Consider the following 19,922-nt stretch of genomic DNA (forward strand, 5'->3'; position numbering starts at 1 on the left):
CCTTTTGAAATCAGTATCACCCAGTTTTCTCTACTTTTCTGTCTTTGAGGGTATACACCGAAGAGCTTCAGGACACAGCGTGCTTTCTCTCTGATTTCTGCATCCATGTCAGCATCCTTTTCTTCTCATCCTTCTAAAGCAACATTTCTCGAGACTTCAGGGTTTTCCCTGTTCATCTGGAATGGATGCATCTCAAAATATGTCACTGTGACTCATCTTCCAGGATATTCCCTACTCTGAATGGACCTCACTGTTTGTTTTCACTAGATGCTGGCTGATGAACAGTGCTGGAGAAAAATGTAAATGGTTCTACTTTGTTTAGCTATTTTCTAACTCTCCCAACTGCCCTACAATCTTCTATACAGTGTACATCCCTATTTACACTTCATCAATTTTCCATAGGAAAATTCTGCTCTTACTCAGAACATAATACCCCACTAACATCCATCTTTGATGTTCTTATTCATTTTACTAATAGCATCAAAGATATTGATTTGCTTTCCTTCAAAATTTACCCATATCTTTATTTATATATCAAAATATCCTCCATTGGGGATGTCACTACCTTTCTGTTTTCAGGAATCTAACTGTTCATTTTTGTTTCAAACTCATGTCTCCTCTAAAACATAGCTCCATCAATTTAATCTACTTTCTCATACACTTTATTTTATTTCTCACTCTTTTCTGTGCGTACACACACACAAACAATCCCACAAATTGTTAGAAAATTTCAACTGAAGCCCTGGTTGGCATTTCAACCCTCAGTCAGTTCAGTTCAGTTCAGTCACTCAGTTGTGTCGGACTCTTTGCGACCCCATGAATCGCAGCACGCCAGGCCTCCCTGTCCATCACCAACTCCCAGAGTTTACTCAAACTCATGTCCATCGAGTCGGTGATGCCATCCAGTCATCTCATCCTCTGTCATCCCCTTCTCCTCCTGCCCCCAATCCCTCCCAGCTTCAAGGTCTTTCCCAATGAGTCAACTCTTCGCATGAGGTGGCCAAATATTGGAGTTTCAGCTTCAACATCAGTCCCTCCAATGAACACCCAGGACTGATCTCCTTTAGGATGGACTGGTTGGATCTCCTTGCAGTCCAAGGGACTCTCAAGAGTCTTCCCCAACACCACAGTTCAAAAACTTCAATTCTTCAGCACTCAACTTTCTTTACAGTCCAACTCTCACATCCATACATGACTGCTGGAAAAACCATAGCCTTGACCAGATGGATCTTTGTTGGCAAAGTAATGTCTCTGCTTTTTAATATGCTATCTAGTTTGGTCATAACTTTCCTTCCAAGGAGAGAGCGTCTTTTAATTTCATGGCTGTGATCACCATCTGTAGTGATTTTGGAGTCCAAAAAATGAAGTCTGACACTGTTTCCCCATTTATTTCCCATGAACCCTAACGATATTCAAAGTGGAATTCATGTAATGTGAATTCTCCTTTTCTTCCTCACTTTTCTATACCTGTTCTTTACAATAAGTTGGGGACAAAGCCTCATATTTTTATGTGATTCTTCCTCCCACCTCTCCTACATATCAGGGCTTATCAATACATCAGGGCTTATCAATTCAATCTCTGCCATTTGCCCCTTCTTATTCAACTTGACTGTCCCCATTTAATTTCAGACTTGCTGCTTCCTATAATAATACCCTAAAGTGACCTTATCACCCATTTTATCCAGCCTGCCCATCAGTACCATCTCTCCACCCACTTACTTTGATAAAATTGGCTCTAACATACAGTTTAGAACCTTTATGTACTGGCGTTTGAATTTTATTTCCTAAAGGATAAGAATTAAATGTGTAGATTTAAGTATCTGAGGCATAGAGGTGATAATGAAAGTTGATGTGTGTAAGAGATGGCCCAGAATACTCCAGAAGTTTTACTTACTCTTGTGTACAAATCTTTAATGATATGCTAAGCATTAAAACTACAGATTCCTGGACTTTACCCTAGACTTGGCTGAATCTCCCAAGAGACGAAGCCTAACAACCTATACTTTTAAGCATCTCTCTGATGACTCTGTAAGTTTTGGGAATGACTGGACTAGATGACCTAGGAATTTTGATGGCAGGTGATATGTAGCAGAGAGGACAGGCAAACAGTGTCAGAGAGATCCAGAAAGGGGTGGCAGGTGTTTCCTCAGTGGGTGGGCAGCAGATCATCACTAAACAGAGTCTGAGAGAAGGAAATATGTTCACATCCAGGCAGGTGGTCTCCACCAGGGTGGTCTAGTACCAGGTAAAATGGTCCTGATCATTGAGTGGGAGCTGGGTCTTAGAGGAAGGGCAACAAAAGACAGGACAGAAATTCTGAGATAAATGAGAGGTTTAAGACTCAGAAAACAAGACAGAGGACTCATTTCTATTGATCCCACTGGTACTCAAGGTGGCTGCACAGTTATAGGAATGAAGAAGTTCAGTGAATAGAAAAGAGACGCATGATCAAAGTATGTACACTTGGTGTAGAGCCACCTGAACTTAAGGATGGGTCTTTGTAAAAAAAAAAAAAAAATCCTTTAATTAAAGGTTTGAATTAGATTTTAACTCAGGATTAAAAGATCACATGAATGGAGGTTGCCAGAATTCTAAACCAATGAATTAGGCAGGTATTAGACATATTGTACTAAGTATTCTGTACTCCCTTGTCGCTAAAGACAATGTTTCTCAAAGTTTGGACTTCCAGCTCCCTGCATCAGAACATACCTATACATCCCTGAGGCCCCTGCTCTAGACCTATGGGATCAGAGTTTAGAAAATAAAACTCACAAATCTTCATTTAAACAAGATAGGTGGGTGAGACAGTGCTGAAATTTGAGAACCATTCTATTCCACTGTATTTGTATGCTCTTTGCTTGTGGAGACTGTCTTACTTGTCTTTGTTTTACTAACAGTTCAGAGCAGAGAGACATGGGCATTCTAGGCACTCAGATTTTTGTAAGAGAAATGAATTATGTTCTCATGAAATTCACGATTTTTCATAAGGGTTTTACTCCACTCTGATACGTTATATCCACATTTCCATCAGGCAAAAGTGTAGATATTTTCTCCACAGTAAATGTAAAAGTTTTTTTCAATTAAGGAGAGTCATTCATGTGAAATATGAGTATTAATTGCTGCTTCAAAAATATTTAAATAATTTGTCTTTGAAATTAATTTTCAGATCTAATATGTAATTGTATTTATGAGGTAAATAATTTGCTTTTATCTGGGTTCACATGAATTGTTTGTGGATGAGACATTAGTAAGAACTAGAGATTCATTGTTCGGAATGGAAGCAGTTTTATAGCTGTTGCAAACTTCTAATTTATGGTGGTCTAAGATTAGTCACAGTGTAAAATCAGCTCTGAGTCACTGACTTTGTACTTATTTTTGACATGAAGTAAAATCAAATTTGCCTCACGCCCTTGTTGCCTAGTGTTTGACCTTAACATTCCTTCCAGAGATTATTGGGTGTTTTTCTCAGTGTAAACTTGGTGATATCTGGGCACAGTTAAACATGCTTCATGATGATTGAATTTATGAGCAGATTAGTGTTCAGTGCCTAAACCGGTTCCATTGTCACAGTCAAACATGTTGAAATAGGGCATATACAGATGAAGGCCCCTCAAACCTGATGATTTTAATAGTATTTTGTGTCCAAGTATATTATATTTACCAATAAAAATGTTATAGCAAGTTCATGTGGATATAAGACTTAACTTTTAAAATCTCAGATTGGTTCAAAAGGCTTACACTTCTCCATCTTATTTTCAAATCTTAGTAAATATGATGATTTAATATTGAGTTTGAAAAGTTCTTTTTGCTGGAAGCTAGTTTTATAGTTTGGATTTATTCAAAGGTCTTCCAAGTTCAGTAATTTAGAATCCAAAGAGGAAAAGAAGTTATATTCCTTGGATGCCCAAAACTTAAATGAAGGAAAGTGAAATATGCAGTTGTGGCTTTTAGGATGTTCTTTTCAGCAGTGATTTATTTTTTGATTCCCTTTTTAAAATTTTGTTTGTTTATTTTTGACCATGCTGGGTCTTTGTTGCTGTCCCTGGGCTTTCTCTAGGTGCAGCACGCGAGCACTTCTCTTGTGGAGCACAGGCTCTAGGACGTGTAGGCTTCAGCATTTTCCATGCATGGGCTTAGTTGGCCCACAGCTTGTGGGATCTTCCTGGACCAGGATCGAACCCGTGTCCCCTGTGTTGGCAGGCAGCTTTTTACCTCTGAGCCACCAAAGAGGTCTCAGCAGTGATTTCTTTACTAGTTTTTAATAGTAGGTATTAGGTTCCTAGAGGAAGTCCGCTGAGCTTTCACATATATTAGTGGATCAGCGTTGAATAGGAAAGTTTAATTTCCCTGTTTTCCCCCTTCTATTCTTGGTTCTTTCAAATGTCCCTGTACTGCTTAATAGCATACATGTGAACTCTCAGTCCCCTTATGCAATGCCATGACCACCATTCCCCTAAGAACTCTTTAAGTAATGTGTTTTTATGTACTTTCTTTGGTACCTTATTTTGTGGGTTTCTCTGAGCAGTGTCAAGATGACTGGGAAAAGTGTGATTATGACTAAATCTGACTTCCATTTACCAGTTTTTTTAAAAAGTAAAATATTTATACAATATAGAAGAAATCAGACCATTCTTAAGTACCAATAGAGTGAATGTGGGTGGTAAAAGTGTTTCTCAAGGTTGCAAGTTAATGTACTATTTCAAAAGTTTACTTTTTCCATTGTCTGCATCCCATTGACTTCCCTCTCCTCAGCTGAGGTGAGAAGTCAAACACGCAGGAAAATTGTGTGATCCTGTTTGTTCTTAAGCAAGTGAATTGCCACATTCTACTTACCAGTCAGTAATTCCAGAAAGCACAAAAGCCATTATAATTGCTTGTCACAGATCAAAGAGAAATAGCTACTAGTATTGCTACTTTAATTGAAGTTCAAATGCTTTACAATATATTTCATACAGACTTAAATAAGATTCAGCTCTGTTCAGTTCAGTTGCTTAGTCGTGTCCGACTCTTTGTGACCCCATGAACCGCAGCATGCCAGGCCTCCCTGTCCATCACCAACTCCCGGAGTTCACCCAAACTCATGTCCATTGAGTCAGTGATGCCACCCAACCATTTTATCCTCCATCGTCCCCTTCTCCTCATGACCTCAATCTTTCCCAACATCAGGGTCTTTTCCAATGAGTCAGCTCTTCCCATCAGGTGGCCAAAGTATTGGAGTTTCAGCTTCAACATCAGTCCTTCCTATGAATATTCAGGACTGATTTTCTTTAGGATGGACTGGTTGGATCCCCCTGCATTCCAAGGGACTCTCGAGAGTCTTCTCCAACACCAGAGTTCAAAAGCATCAATTCTTTGGCACTCAGCTTTCTTTATAGTCCAAATCTCACATCCATACATGACCACTGGAAAAACCGTAGCCTTGACTAGATGGACCTTTGTTGGCAAAGTAATGTGTCTGCTTTTTAATATGCTGTCTAGGCTGGTCATAACTTTCCTTCCAAGGAGTAAGCATCTTTTAATTTCATGGCTGCAATCATCATCTGCAGTGATTTGGAGCCCCCCAAAATAAAGTCAGCCACTGTTTCCACTGTTTCCTCATCTATTTGCCATGAAGTGATGGGACCTGATGTCATGATCTTCATTTTCTGAATGTTGAGCTTTAAGCCAACTTTTTCACTTTCCTCTTTCACTTTCATGAAGAGTCTCTTTAGTTCTTCTTCACTTTCTGCCATAAGGGTGGTGTCATCTGCATATATAAGGTTATTGATATTTCTTCCAGCAATCTTGATTCCAGCTTGATTGCAGTCATGAAATTAAAAGACGCTTACTCCTTGGAAGGAAAGTTATGACCAGCCTAGACAGCATATTAAAAAGCAGAGACATTACTTTGTCAACAAAGGTTCATCTGGGTCAAGGCTATGGTTTTTCCAGTGGTCATGTATGGATGTGAGAGTTGGACTATAAAGAAAACTGAGCACCAAAGAATTGATGCTTTTGAACTGTGGTGTTGGAGAAGACTCTTGAGAGTCCCTTGGACTACAAGGAGATCCAACCAGTCCATCCTAAAGGAGATCAGTCCTGGGTGTTCATTGGAGGGACTGATGGTGAAGCTGAAACTCCAATACTTTGGCCACCTGATGAGAAGAGCTAACTCATTTGAAAAGAGCCTGATGCTGGGAGGGACTGGGGGCAGGAGGAGAAGCGGACAACAGAAGATGAGATGGTTGGATGGCATCACTGACTCAATGGACATGGGTTTGAGTAAACTCCAGGAATTGGTGATGGAGAGGGAGGCCTGGTGTGCTGCAGTTCATGAGGTCTCAAAGAGTCGAACTGACTGAGTGACTGAACTGAACTGTGCTTCTTCCAGCCCAGCGTTTCTCATGATGTACTCTGCATATAAGTTAAATAAGCAGGATGACAATATACAGCCTTGACCTACTCCTTTTCCTATTTGGAACCAGTCTGTTGTTCCATGTCCAGTTCTAACTATTGCTTCCTGACCTGGATACAGGTTTCTCAAGAGGCAGGTCAGGTGGTCTGGTATTCCCGTCTCTTTCAGAATTTTCTACAGTCTATTGTGATCCACACAGTCAAAGGCTTTGGCATAGTCAATAAAGCAGAAATAGATGTTTTTCTGGAACTCTCTTGCTTTTTTGATGATCCAGCAGATGTTGGAAATTTACTCTCTGGTTCCTCTGCCTTTTCTAAATAGGATACTTTCCTTAAAAGTGAGCATGAGATGAAAAGTATCATTTATACTTGTGGTGTGTTGGACATTTGACCAATATATTACTGATTTAATGCTTACTAGGCCTAGGCTTCCCTCATAGCTCAGTCAATAAAGAATCTGCTGCAGTGCGGGAGACCCAGGTTTGATTCCTGGGTTAGGAAGATCCCCTGGAGATGGAAATGGCAACCCACTCCAGTATTCTTGCCTGGAGAATCCCATGGATAGAGGAGCCTGGCGGGCTACAATCCATGGGATTGCAAGAGTCAGACACGACTTAGCAACTAAACCACCACCACCATGCCCAGGCTCTGTGTTTGGGGTTCAAGACCTGTTTGAATCCCAAATGGAATTGGTTATCTCAATCCTATAGGTCCAAATAACTCTACCGTATTGTAAAAACACATTTGGTAAATATAAAGCAATTAAACACAAACCTTCAATTGTATGGATTGAATTGTGTGGACTAAAGAATCAAATAGGAATTTGGGAGAAATACATTTTATTGAGGGCTGTAATGAAAAAGTGGAATAGCAGTTGGATATTGCTCATTGGTAGCTTCAAAACTGCTTTATAGGAGAAGTTTAGATGCAGTAACCTAATTAGAAGATGATGATATGTTTTTGAATTTTAGAATTTCATAATCAGGTACTAATCTAATGTTTACTTAGGTTGCCTGATATCAATAAACTAACTTTTCTAAATATTCTTTATTGTTGTTCCTTAATATGCTGTGAGAAAATGTCAGTTGTACATATCAAAAAAATTCTTCTTTTTATTTGAGCAGTCTTAGATGGTGGAGTTTAGGAAGATCTGAAGTAGAATAAAGGATTGTAATACAAGGGGTCAGTCTGAGATGGAAGCCTATATAGACAGTGTTGTATTTTAGAGGATAAGAAGTGAGATTGAATAACTCAAGTGGACCTTACTCTGCTTTGTGTAATTGTAACAGAAGTTTGAATTCAATAGTATAGAAAAATGGGAACTTTGCTAAATTTGGAGTAGGAAGCAACATACATTGACTCTGAAAACAGTGATGCTTTTTTGGCAAATTCCTAAACACTGCAACAATCTCTTTAGACAGAGAAAGATTTTTTCATTACAGATAACTTACTGACTCACCCAAACCATGAAGAATAAAATTCACAGTCATTTTAATGGCCATAAGGTCCTTTTACAACCCAGCATTCTCTTTCTAAGTAATGTATGTATCTCCTCCTTCATCTTTTGAAAGTGAAAGTGAAAGTCGCTCAGTCCTGTCCAACTCTTTGCGACCTTCATGGACGATACAGTCAGTGGAATTCTCCAGGCCAGAATACTGGAGTGGGTAGCCTTTCCCTTCTTCAGGGGATCTTCCCAACCCAGGGATCTAACCCAGGTCTCCCGCATTGCAGGTGAATTCTTTACCAGCTGAGCCACAAGGGAAGGCCAAGAATACTGGAGTGGGTAGCCTAGCCCTTCTCCAGCGGATCTTCCTGACCCAGTGATTGAACCAGGGTCTCCTGCATTGCAGGCGGATTCTTTACCAACTGAGCTATGAGGGAAGCCCCTCATCTTTTGAAATTTACCCTCAAATGCTACAACTTCAAAGAGGTCCTGACTTATTTATGATTGAACCTCCTCCCAGCTAGAATTTTCTATCCTTCTCTCCTGCTTTACTTTGTATGGGCCATTGTCTGTGGATATCTGTCCTCATTACACTGCATGCTCCATGAGAATAGGAATTTTCCTTTGTGCAGTTTACATCTATTTTAAATGTCCAGAAATCTGTCTGGCATATAGGGATACTCAATAATTATGCATTATGAAAGAATGAATGAATCAATCAATTTATAGTTCTAAAAGAGAGAGAGGCACAGTGAATACTCAATATCCATACTTTAGGTGCCTTAAGTAGAAAATTTCAGCCACAAAATATTTTTAGAAAATTATGTGGTAAATCTTTAAGAAAGGCATGTCTTCTGTGATATATTTTTAATTTACCTTTTTATTTTGAGATAGTTATAGATTCATATGCATATATAAGAAATAATAGAGAAATCCCATGTTTCCTTTATTTGGTTTCCCCCAATGGAAACATCTCATAAGACTATAATACAGTATCATAACCACCTTAAATATATCAATACAATCAATTATAGGGGACATTTCAATGAGGACAATTTTTCCTGTTGCCTTTTTATGGCCACACTCACCTCCTGCCTACCTTCCTTGTACTTCTCATCTTAACCCTCTGACAACTACTAATTTTTTCTCTATTTTCTAATAATGTCATTTCAAGAATGCTATATAACATTATTTTACAGTGATTCATATGTTTACGTAATTTTCTTTGTCAGATTGTTAATATGATGGATTACATTGATTGATTTTCTAGTACAGAACAATCCTTTGGTCTTTGGAGTCAACCCCACTTGATCATCATGTACTTTTTTTTATTTATTACTAATTTCTTTTTGCTAATAGTTTAAGAATTTTTGCATCTAAATTCAAGAGGGATATTGATGTGTAGTATTGTGGAGGTTTTATTTTCTTTTTCACTGTCTTTGTCTGGTTTTGGTATCAGGTGGTATCCGGTGGCCTAATGGAATGAGTTTGGGAGTATTGTTTCCTTTGCAGCTTTTTGGTATAAGTGTTAGCTCTTCCCTAAATATTTGATAGGTTTCTCCTGTGAAGCCATCTGATCCTGGACTTTTATTTGTTGGGAGTTTTTTAAAATTATGGTTTCCATTTCAGTATTTGTAATTGAATAAGTTTTAGTTGCTCACTTGTGTCCGACTTAGTAGCTCAGTCGTGTCTGACTCTGTGAGATCCCATCAGCTGTACCCCGCCAGGCTCCTCTGTCTAATGAAGTCTCCAGGCAAGAATATTGGAGTGGGCAATATTCCCTTCTCCAGCGGATCTTCCTGAATGAGGAATTGAACCCAGGTCTCCTGCACTGCAGGCAGACTCTTTACCATTTGAGGCACCAGGGAAGCCCACTTGTGATCCGTCTCTTCTTATTTTCTATTTCTTCCTGATTCAGTCTTGAAAGAATGTACCTTTATGAGAATTTATACATTTCTTCTAGGTTGACCATTTATTGGCATGTGGCTGCTTGTAGTGGTCTCTCATGATCCTTTGTATTTCTGTGTTGTCTGTTGTAACTTGCCCTTTTTTGTTTCTAATTTTATTGATCTGAGCCCTGTCCCATTTTTTCATGATTCATCTCACTGTCGTTGTCTCGTTTCAGTATCAGGGAATACTAGCTTAATAATACAAATCTCTTCTAATTTCTGGAAAAAATTGTGTGCGTGTGTAGGCACTTCAGTCATGTCCAACTCTTTGTGACTCTGTTCTCACCAGGCTCCTCTGTCCATGAGATCTTCCAGACAAGAATAATGGAGTGGGTTGCCATTTCCTTCTCCATGGGATCTTCCCGGCGTAGGGGTCAAACCCTCATCTCTTAAGTCTCCTGCATTGGCAGGCGGGTTCTTAACCACTAGTGCCCCCTGGGAATTCTTCTTTAAACATTTGGCAGAGTTCCTTAGTGGAACCATCTAGGCATGGAGATATCTTTTCGAGGAGTTTTAAAATTAAGTTTAAGGCTCTCAGGATGCAAAATGGGAACTGAAATGTATTATCAAATCCAGTGGTAAAAAGTGGTACTTCTAAATAATACATTTGTCAAAAAGAAAAGAGAAATAAAAAATACAGTAAACTAAAATGTGTTGAATTGATATGAAATGAAAACACAATATATCAAAATGTGTGAAACAGTTAAACCAATGAAGAGAGGGAAATTTATATCACTAAATGCATATTGGAAAAGAGGAAACATCTCAGATTAATAATCTAACTCTCCTCCCCCCAACTAGAGTCTAGAAAAAGAAAAGGAAGATCTACTGAAGGATGTGAATAATAAAAATAAGAACAAAAATCAAGGAAATAAAAAACAGAAAGCAAGAGGAAAAATCAGTTAAACAAAGAACTGGTTCTTTGAAACGATGAAAATTGACAAGATTCTAGTGAGCCCACTGACATGGTGGATGGATCTTATTCCCTCTGGAAAGGGTGAAAGTTCTGGCCCACTGTTTTGCCTCACTCTATCAAGGATGGTTGGGATTACTGCCTAGTGAAGGCAGAAGACTAGTTTTTTCATTTGGCCTTTTTTGTCATGGGAGGGAGAGGGACCACAGCCTTTTTCTGTAGTTTTTGAATAGAGCTGTTATTGTCTAAACGTTTTCTATCTTGCCTAGGCTACACTGTTTTGTTTTGGTTTTCATCTTTTTGTTTTTTCTGTTAGAGGGAGCAAGCTTTTACTGAGGCTTTTGCAATCTGAGCTGGGTACAACTGGAGATTGCTGGCTTTGGGGATTTACACGGCAAAAAGGAAAACCCAGGGAGCTCACTGCCCCACTGTTCCCTGGGTTCTGAGTTCCCTAGTTGCTTTGCCTTCTCACCACCTTTCAGAGTCTTAGGTTTGTTCTATATTTAATGTCCATGGTTTTAGTTGTACTTTGTGGAAGGAACCAGGTGAATATATCTACTCCATCTTGAAAGCCTGAAGTTCATTAGTGAGGATATCTTGAATATCATTTTATCAGTCATTTCATCAATGATATCAATCAATATCATTTTATCTTGAATATCAATACCGTTTTATCCACATAGTCAAGAATAAGTTATTTAATGTGTATGAAATACTCTGCCAGGGGCTATTAGGATATTACAAAACAAAATTATTTTCTTATGCTTTTAAAATTTAGGATTATATAATCTTAGGTCTTCATTAGGTTTCAGAGATAACCCCATCAGTTGTTTCATTTTGCAAATTTGGGAAATGAAGCATAGAGGCTTAATTCATAGAGGATATTATCTACTGAGTTTGCGTTAGCTAATTATTAGCAGAACTCTTGCAAATCCAGGACTCTTTCTACTATGTTATGATACTTCACTTACCTTAGAAATTCACTGATCATTTGTATTTATTGGAATGAAAATATTTTTTCTCATTATTTCACAATATCTAAATAGAGTCATTATGGAGTAGGGAAATTCAGGAACATGATATGAATTTCACTAATTTGTGCAGGGATATTTATGTTGTAAGTATATTTATATACTTCTATCCAAATATGAATTTAAAATTTAGGAAAACTAATTTGCTATGATCATATATGTGCTTAACCTATAATACTAAAAATGCTATGAGTTAATAAGATCTATGAAATACTGAAGCCATTCTGTGAAATTGTACAGTTTCTAGAGAAATATCACATTTTTTATCCTGGATCAATTCCAAAGATGTAATGTTTGCCATTGTGAATTTGTGTCATAGGTATCAAATTCTAAATTATAAGTTTAAAAGTCCTTTTAAATGTAACTCCTTTTTGTAAAAAAAAAAAAAAATGAATTTGAGTTACTCTGCATAATTCTCCCTGACCCCACTGATGTTCTAATACCTTTCATTAAGTGGACTCCAGGCAACCACTGTTTTCTTCATTCCAACTCCAGCTAAAACCAGCTGTTCTTCAAGCAACATTTTTATTAACTTATTTAGGAACTGGGGCATATCTTATTACCCTATTTTCCATTCCTATTCTATGCAGCTGTAGTTGATACTTTTCATAACAGCCTTTACGTATCAACCTCCTCCTCAATTTCACCTCATTTTTTTCTTATTTTCTTTTACTTCCCTTTTGATGTAAATTATGCATGTGTGTGTACATGCAAAAACCCCTCTTCTTTCTTTTTGGTAACCTTTTGACTTAAAAGCTCAGGAATGTGCTTCTTATTTTTATGAGATTATAAACTTCAGGGAAAAACATTTACTAATGGTGAAACCCTGAAACGTAGAATAAATGGGTTTTAATGATAGCACAATTTCATTAACAATATTACATTAATTTAGACAATTAAAAAAAATCAGTGCAGTATGAATATAAAGAAAAGGCTTTAAACAAGTAGTAGGTTGTACAAATTATTGTTAACCTCAACTTCAGTTCAGTTCAGTCACTCAGTCGTGTCTGACTCTTCGCAACCCCATGAACCACAGCACGCCAGGCCTCCCTGTCCATCACCAACTCCCAGAGTCCACCCAAGCCCATGTCCATCGAGTTGGTGATGCCATCTAACCATCTCACCCTCTGTCATCCCCTTCTCCTCCTGCCTTCAATCTTCCCCAACATCAGGGTCTTTTCCAATGAGTCAGCTCTTCGCATCAGGTGGCCAAAGTACTGGAGTTTCAGCTTCAACATCAGTCCTTCCAATGAACACCCAGAACTGATTTCCTTTATGATGGACTGGTTGGATCTTCTTCCAGTCCAAGGGACTCTCAAGAGTCTTCCCCAACACCACAGTTCAAAAGCATTAATTCTTCGGCACTCAGGTTTCTTTATAGTCCAACTCTAATATCCATACATGACCACTGGAAAAACCATGAATTTCAAATATTTTCATGGTATATAAGAAAACAACTTTTGAGGGGGAAACCATTTTGTAAATATAAGATGTGCATAAATAGGAGTTACTCTATGATGAAACAGTTTCAGAATTCAGATCAAGTAACATTTCTTAGTATATTAATTTTATTATTGTAATTTAAATATCCATTACCCCCTATTCACCACATCCTTGAATTATCCATTAATTCAGTGCCTGGATACCTTATGAATTATTACTTTAGAAACAGTTTGCAGGGTTAGAAAGATAATTCAATTCCATATGGATCACAATAATGAAATCTACACGAATTAAAGGATGTGGTAAAATCCAGTAGCTCAATTTTCTGATATTTTTGCGTGTGTGAAAGTCGCTCAGTCATGTCTGACTCTTTGCAACCCCATGGACTGTAGCCTGGCAGGCTCCTCTCTGCCTGGGATTCTCCAGGCCTGATTCTCCAGGCCAGGAGTGGATTGCCTTTTCTTCCATCAGGGGATCTTCCCAAGCCAGGGCTCGAACCCAGGTCTCCCACATTGCAGGCAGATTCTTTACCATCTGAGCCTCCAGGGAAGCCCTTCTGACATTTATTACTAATTAAATTGGTCTACTTTAGATACGATTTTTAAAATTTATTATTTTATTTACTCTTGGCTGTGCTGGATCTTTGTTGCTGCACAGGGTTTTCTCTAGTTACAATGCATGAGCTTCTCATTGCAATGGCTTCTCTTGTTGTAGAGCACAGGCCCTATAGTTGTGGCTTGTGGGCTCAATAATTGTGGCTGATGGGTTCTAGAGCACAGGCTCAATAGTTGTGATACACAAGCTTTGTTGCCCCACGGCATGTGGAATTTTCCCGGGTCAGGGATCAAACCCTTTTCTTCTGCACTAGCAGGCAGATTCTTTACCACTGAGCTACCACAGAAGCTCTAAATAGGATTTTTTTTAAAGCCAAGATTCTATTAGTAACTTATTAAATGTAATAATTTAATATTAATGCTACTATTAATACTAATTAATAATACATTAATATTTGTTATATATGGCAGCATAACATTTTTAAGGTTTAGACTTGAAATTGAAAACTAATTTTGTATTTAGGACATTACTACAGAGAAATTAGTAATTATGTGAGACATACTCCTTAGAAACTGGATAGAATGCTATTATTATAAGTTCTATTAGGAAATCTTCCTGAAGATTGAACCATTACCAAAAGAGAATTGAATGTAGTTGTTGACATTCTTGGACTAATCTCTAAGGCTTCTTTTCTAGTATGGACATGTGAGAAATACAATAAAGCTCATGATTTTTTCTATAATATCTAGATTTAGAAAATATTAGTGTATCAGTATCTAGTATTTTAATTTTCTATATAAATGTATGACTTATTTTGAAATTATTGTTCCATTCTAACAGGAAAGCTTTTTTTTCTTTTTTAAAAACATTTTCTAATTATGGGAAATTATATACAGTGAGATGCACAGAACTAAATTGTACAATTGAGTTTCCACACAGGCGTATAGTCATATAACCATCACCGTTCAACACCGTATAGAATATTTCCATCTTCCACAGAAAGTTCCCTTGGACACTTGCTCCTCAAGGCAACCACTATCCTGATTTCAGTCAACATAGATTAGTTTCACTTGTTCTTCACCTATATGCACTCTTTTATATCTAGCCTGTTTCTTTCAACATAATTGTGAAATTCATGTTGTTGAGGGTTCAGCAATTTGTTTCTTTCATTATTGAGTCAATTTCCATCATTTGAATACTTCATTATTTGTATGTCTAGTGGCTTAGAGGGTAAAAAATCTGTGTGTAATGTAGGAGATCTGAGTTCGATCCCTGGGTTGGGAAGATCCCCTGGAGAAGGAAATGGCAACCCCCTCCAGTATTCTTGCCTGGATAATTCCATGGGCAGAGGAACCTGGCAAGCTATGATCCACGGGGTTGCAAAGAGCAGGACATGACTGAGCGACTGACACGTTCACTTTCTTTTGACTGACATATGGACTGTTGCAAACTAAGGTTGTGAATAAAAGTGCTATCGATATTTTTGTATAAGACTTTTTTTTTTTGGACTTCCTGGGTCATAGTCTAGATCCATGTTTTAACTATTCAAGAAACTGACAAGTGCTTGTAAGATTTTAAATACTCACCCAAGGGTGAGTAGTGTCAGTAGAATTTGGCATTATCAGTCTTTATAATTTTAGACAGTCTAGTTGTTATAAAAGAACTTCTATTGTGAGTTCAGTTTTCATTTCAGTGATGTTTAATGATGTTAGTTCCTTTACATGGTTATTGATCCTTCATATAAAGGCAGTTTTTGCTTTACCTGGTAGTGTGGGGCCATAAAGATGAGTGCAAACTGTCTGTAAAATGTGTGCAAAGCAACCTTAATAATCAATGGGGAAAGTGATGATTGTTCCATAACCTTCAAAAAAGTTTGCCACTATATTAAAAACTCTGTTCCTGTCAGTAACAAATACATAGGAAATGAAAAACAATAAAAACAGTATTTAGTACACTGTAATTTAAAACATTAGAAATACTGAGAATGAAAGCATTCACTTTCTTTATTAAAAACATATCAAGAGTGATTGCCTTCTTTTTCTCACTGTTCAGCTTATGATATAAAGAGAGCATCTTTTCTATGACTTGGCAAATTTTTATATTCCTTTCAGAGTTCAGATTAGCTTCCAACATGCATATGGGCATGTAACATATACACACGGAAGATAGGAAGCAATATAACTACACACTTTGCTGCATGTGCATGAACTAAATAATAGATGCACCGTGACCAATCAATGATAACTTTCAAAAGAAATGATATGTTGGGCCACAGGTTATAATGTACATCTGTCTTTTTAAAAAGTATTTATTTGGCTGTGCCAAGTCTTAGCTGTGTCACTTAGGATCTTCAGTCTTCATTGCAGCATGCAGAATCTTTTAGTTGCTGCAAGCGAACCCTTGGTTGTGGGATATGAGATCTACTTCCCTGACCAGGGATCAAACCCAGGCCCACTGCACTGGGAGCTGAGTCTTAGCCACTGGACTACCAGGATAGTCCCTACATCTATTATTTATGTAACGATTTTGTGGAGGGAACTGGTAGTAGTGAAGCACTTTATGCAAGTACTCATAGTTAATACATAAAGGTAACAAAGTTTAACCCTTGTTTTGGGCAGACAGGTGTTATTTAATTAAACCATAAAGTCAGAAATTCAGACATATTAGAACATGCAAAGTGAGGACTGGTCTGTCATTCTGGGGAGCTTTCCATTCAACACTTTAGCCTATATTTTATTGAGTGGCTTTTCTTTTTAGGGCTGAGTTATAGGAATTTTTTATATATTTTGAATACACATCCTTTATTAGATGTATGTATAACAAATATCTCTTAGTCAACGGCTTGACTATTTCCTTAATGGTACCTTTGGATGAGCAGATTATTTTAATATTAATGAAATCCAAATCAGCAGTTTTTAATTTCGCATTAGTACATTTTGTGTCCTGAGAAATATTGTCTACTTCAAGATCATGAAAGTATTATCCATTTATTCTAAAAAGTTTATAGTTTTAGCTCTAATATATATATCCATAAATCACCTAGAATTTTGTATATATACATAGCATGAGGTATGATTTAAAGTTCCTTTTTAATATATTTGCTCAATTTTTCCAAAACTATTTTTTTTAAGTTTCTTTTTCCTTATTTAATTACCTTGGTAGCTTTGTCAAAAATCAAGTGTTTGACCGTATGCAGTTCACTCTCTTTCTAAAATATATTCTCGTCTATTGTTTTGTCTGCTTTCATGAATACCACATTGTGTTTATTACAGTTTTGTAGGAAGCAAATCATGAAATCAGGTAGTGTAACTTCCATAAATGTGTTCTTTTCCAAGTTGTTTTAGCTATTTTGGTTCTTTGTATTTCCATACAAATTTTATATTTAGAATCACCTTGTTAATTTTTACCAAAATACCCTGTGGCATTTTCATTGGGATTGCATTTAATCTGTTCATATATTTAGGGAGAAGTGTCATTTTAATATTAAGTAATCCATGAACTTGGTATTATGTCTCCATTTTTAGACTCTAATTTCAGCAGCACTTTGTAGTTCCCAGCAAATGAATTTAGCATCTTTTGTTTAAATTATTCCTATCTAATGTTTTATGATATTGGAAGTAGAGTTATTTTAATTTTAGTCACCAGTTGTTTGAGGTAGAATCTAGAAATACAGGTGATTTTTGTTTTTTTGATATTGTATCCTATAACTGCTAAATTTGTTTATTGGATATAGAAGATTGTTGGTATATATTGCTTTAGAATTTTCTGCATTTAAAAATATCATTTCCTCTACAATTAATCTTTAGTCTCTTTCTTTCTAAAACTTATGATTTATTTTCCCTTACCACATTGCACTGGCTAGACTCTGATGCTATATCAAAAGATGTAATAAAAGCAGATATCCTGCATTGTTCCCAGTTGAAAGAGGAAGCATCTGTGCTTCACTGTTTTGTATGATGTGTGCTGTAGGATGTCATTAGATGCCCTTGATCACATGCTTTTTTCTCTTGTGTCCTTTAACTATGGTAAATTATGATTTACTGTGGTGTATGATTAATATTTTAAAATATTAAGTGGACTTTACCTTCCTGAGGTGTTCCCTCATAGCTCAGTTAGTAAAGAATCCACCTTCAGTGCAGGAGTCCCCAGTTCGATTCCTGGGTCGGGAAGATCCCCCTGGAGAAGGAATAGGCTACCCACTCCAGTATTCTTGGGTTTCTCTTGTGGCTCAGCTGTTAAAGACTCCACCTGCAATCCAGGAGACCTGGGTTCAATCCCTGGGTTGAGACGATCCCCTGGAGAAGGGATAAGGCTACCTACTCCAGTATTCTGACCTGGAGAATTCCATGGACTGTATAGTCCATGACGTTGCAAAGAGCTAGACATGACTGAGTGACTTTCACTTTACCTTGCTGGGATGGACCACATTTGATCAGATGCACTATCATTTTGTATATGGCTTGACAATTGTTTGTGAATTTTATTAATTTATCTAAAGAACTAACTTCTAGATTTTTTAATATTCTCTTGTTTATTTTTTATTTCATTGAGTCTTGATCTCTGTTACTTTCTTCCTTATAAATATTTTACTTTTAATATGCTCTTCTTTTTTCTGTATTTTTATGTGAGGATTTTTATGTATTTTATGTATTTTTATGTATTTTATGTGAGGATATAGACCATAGTTTTTTTTCTTTACTTTTTTTTTCTCCAGTTTTATTGAGGTATGATTGATGAATACATATTGGATACATTAAAGGTATACTGTGCAGTGCATTGATATATGTTCAGTTCAGTTACTCAGTCATGTCCGACTCTTTGCGACCCCATGAACCACAGCACGCCAGGCCTCCCTGTCCATCACCAACTCCCGGAGTTCACCCAAACCCATGTCCATTGAGTCGGTGATGCCATCCAACCATCTCATCTTCTGTTGTCCTCTTCTCCTCCTGCCCTCAATCTTTCCCAGCATCAGGGTCTTTTTAAATGATATATGTATACATTATGGAATGATTCCCCCTATCACACTATCCATCACCTCACACATTTACCTTTTTTGTGTGTGTAGTGAGTACACTTAAGATCTACTCTCTTAACAATTTTCAAGTATACAGTACATCATAATTAACTATAGTCACTTTGCTGTGCATTAGTTTTTTTATAACCTATTCATATAACTAAAATTTATACTGTTTGACCAATATCCTCTATCACCTCTCTCTCCCTTGTCCCTGGCAAGCATTGTTCCACTCTGTTTCCATGAACTTGCCTTTTTTATAGTCCACACATAACTACAATCTGGTAGTATTTATCTTTTTGTTACTAGCATATTTTACTTAACATAATGATTTTAAGCCTCCTTTTTTCAAATACAAACATTTACCACTATAAATCTCCTTATATATCAAAAATTTTGACTTTTTACTTTCAATAAAGATATTCTCTAATTTCCTTTGAAATCTTCTTTGAGCCATAGTTATTTTAAAATATATTTAATTTTTAATATTTGGAACTTTTCTAGATATCTACATATTATCAAATTTTGATTTATAGCCATTGTTAGAGAATATGTCTATAACAGTTAATTTTTAAAATTAGTTGGGACAGTTTCTATGGCTCAGCATATAATTTATCTTCTTGAATATTCTTCCATGCATATTTGAAAATAAGGTTTATTCTTCAGTTGTTGTCCATAAATGTTTTATGCATTAGTTCAATATGATAATGTTTTACAAATCTGTATTCTTATCACTTTTCAGCAAAAATTATACTATCAGTTATCAATAAGGAAATATAAAGTATCCAAATATATTGTGGATTTTTCTATTTCTTCTTTAAATCTGTCAGTAGTTTATTCATGTACTTTAGAGTTGTATTTATTAAACACATATACAGTTATAATTGTTATAACTTCCTAACTGACCCTTTAATCGTTATAAATTATCTCTTTTATTTTTAAAACCCTCCTTGTCTTAAAGATTCTTTCAGTCCAGTTCAGTTCAGTCGCTCAGTCGTGCCCGACTCTTTGCGACCCCATGAATCACAGCACGCCAGGCCTCCCTGTCCATCACCATTTAGTCTAATATTAATATAGGTACATGCTCTACTGTTTTGTATGTTTTTTTCTATCTTTACTTTTGAATTATTTGTATCATATTTAAACTGTATCTCTGGTGTACAAATTTTTTCTTGTG

At 36.8% G+C, this 19,922-nt stretch overlaps 1 protein-coding gene across 4 annotated transcripts in view; it reads left to right on the forward strand.

Moving 5' to 3' along the window:
* PTPRQ (protein tyrosine phosphatase receptor type Q) overlaps positions 1 to 19,922 on the forward strand; it is a 291,398-nt gene that overhangs the window by 151,088 nt on the left and 120,388 nt on the right. The window lies entirely within an intron of this gene.

Source organism: Muntiacus reevesi, chromosome 4 (genome assembly GCF_963930625.1).
Source record: "Muntiacus reevesi chromosome 4, mMunRee1.1, whole genome shotgun sequence".
Classification (NCBI taxonomy): domain Eukaryota; kingdom Metazoa; phylum Chordata; class Mammalia; order Artiodactyla; family Cervidae; genus Muntiacus; species Muntiacus reevesi.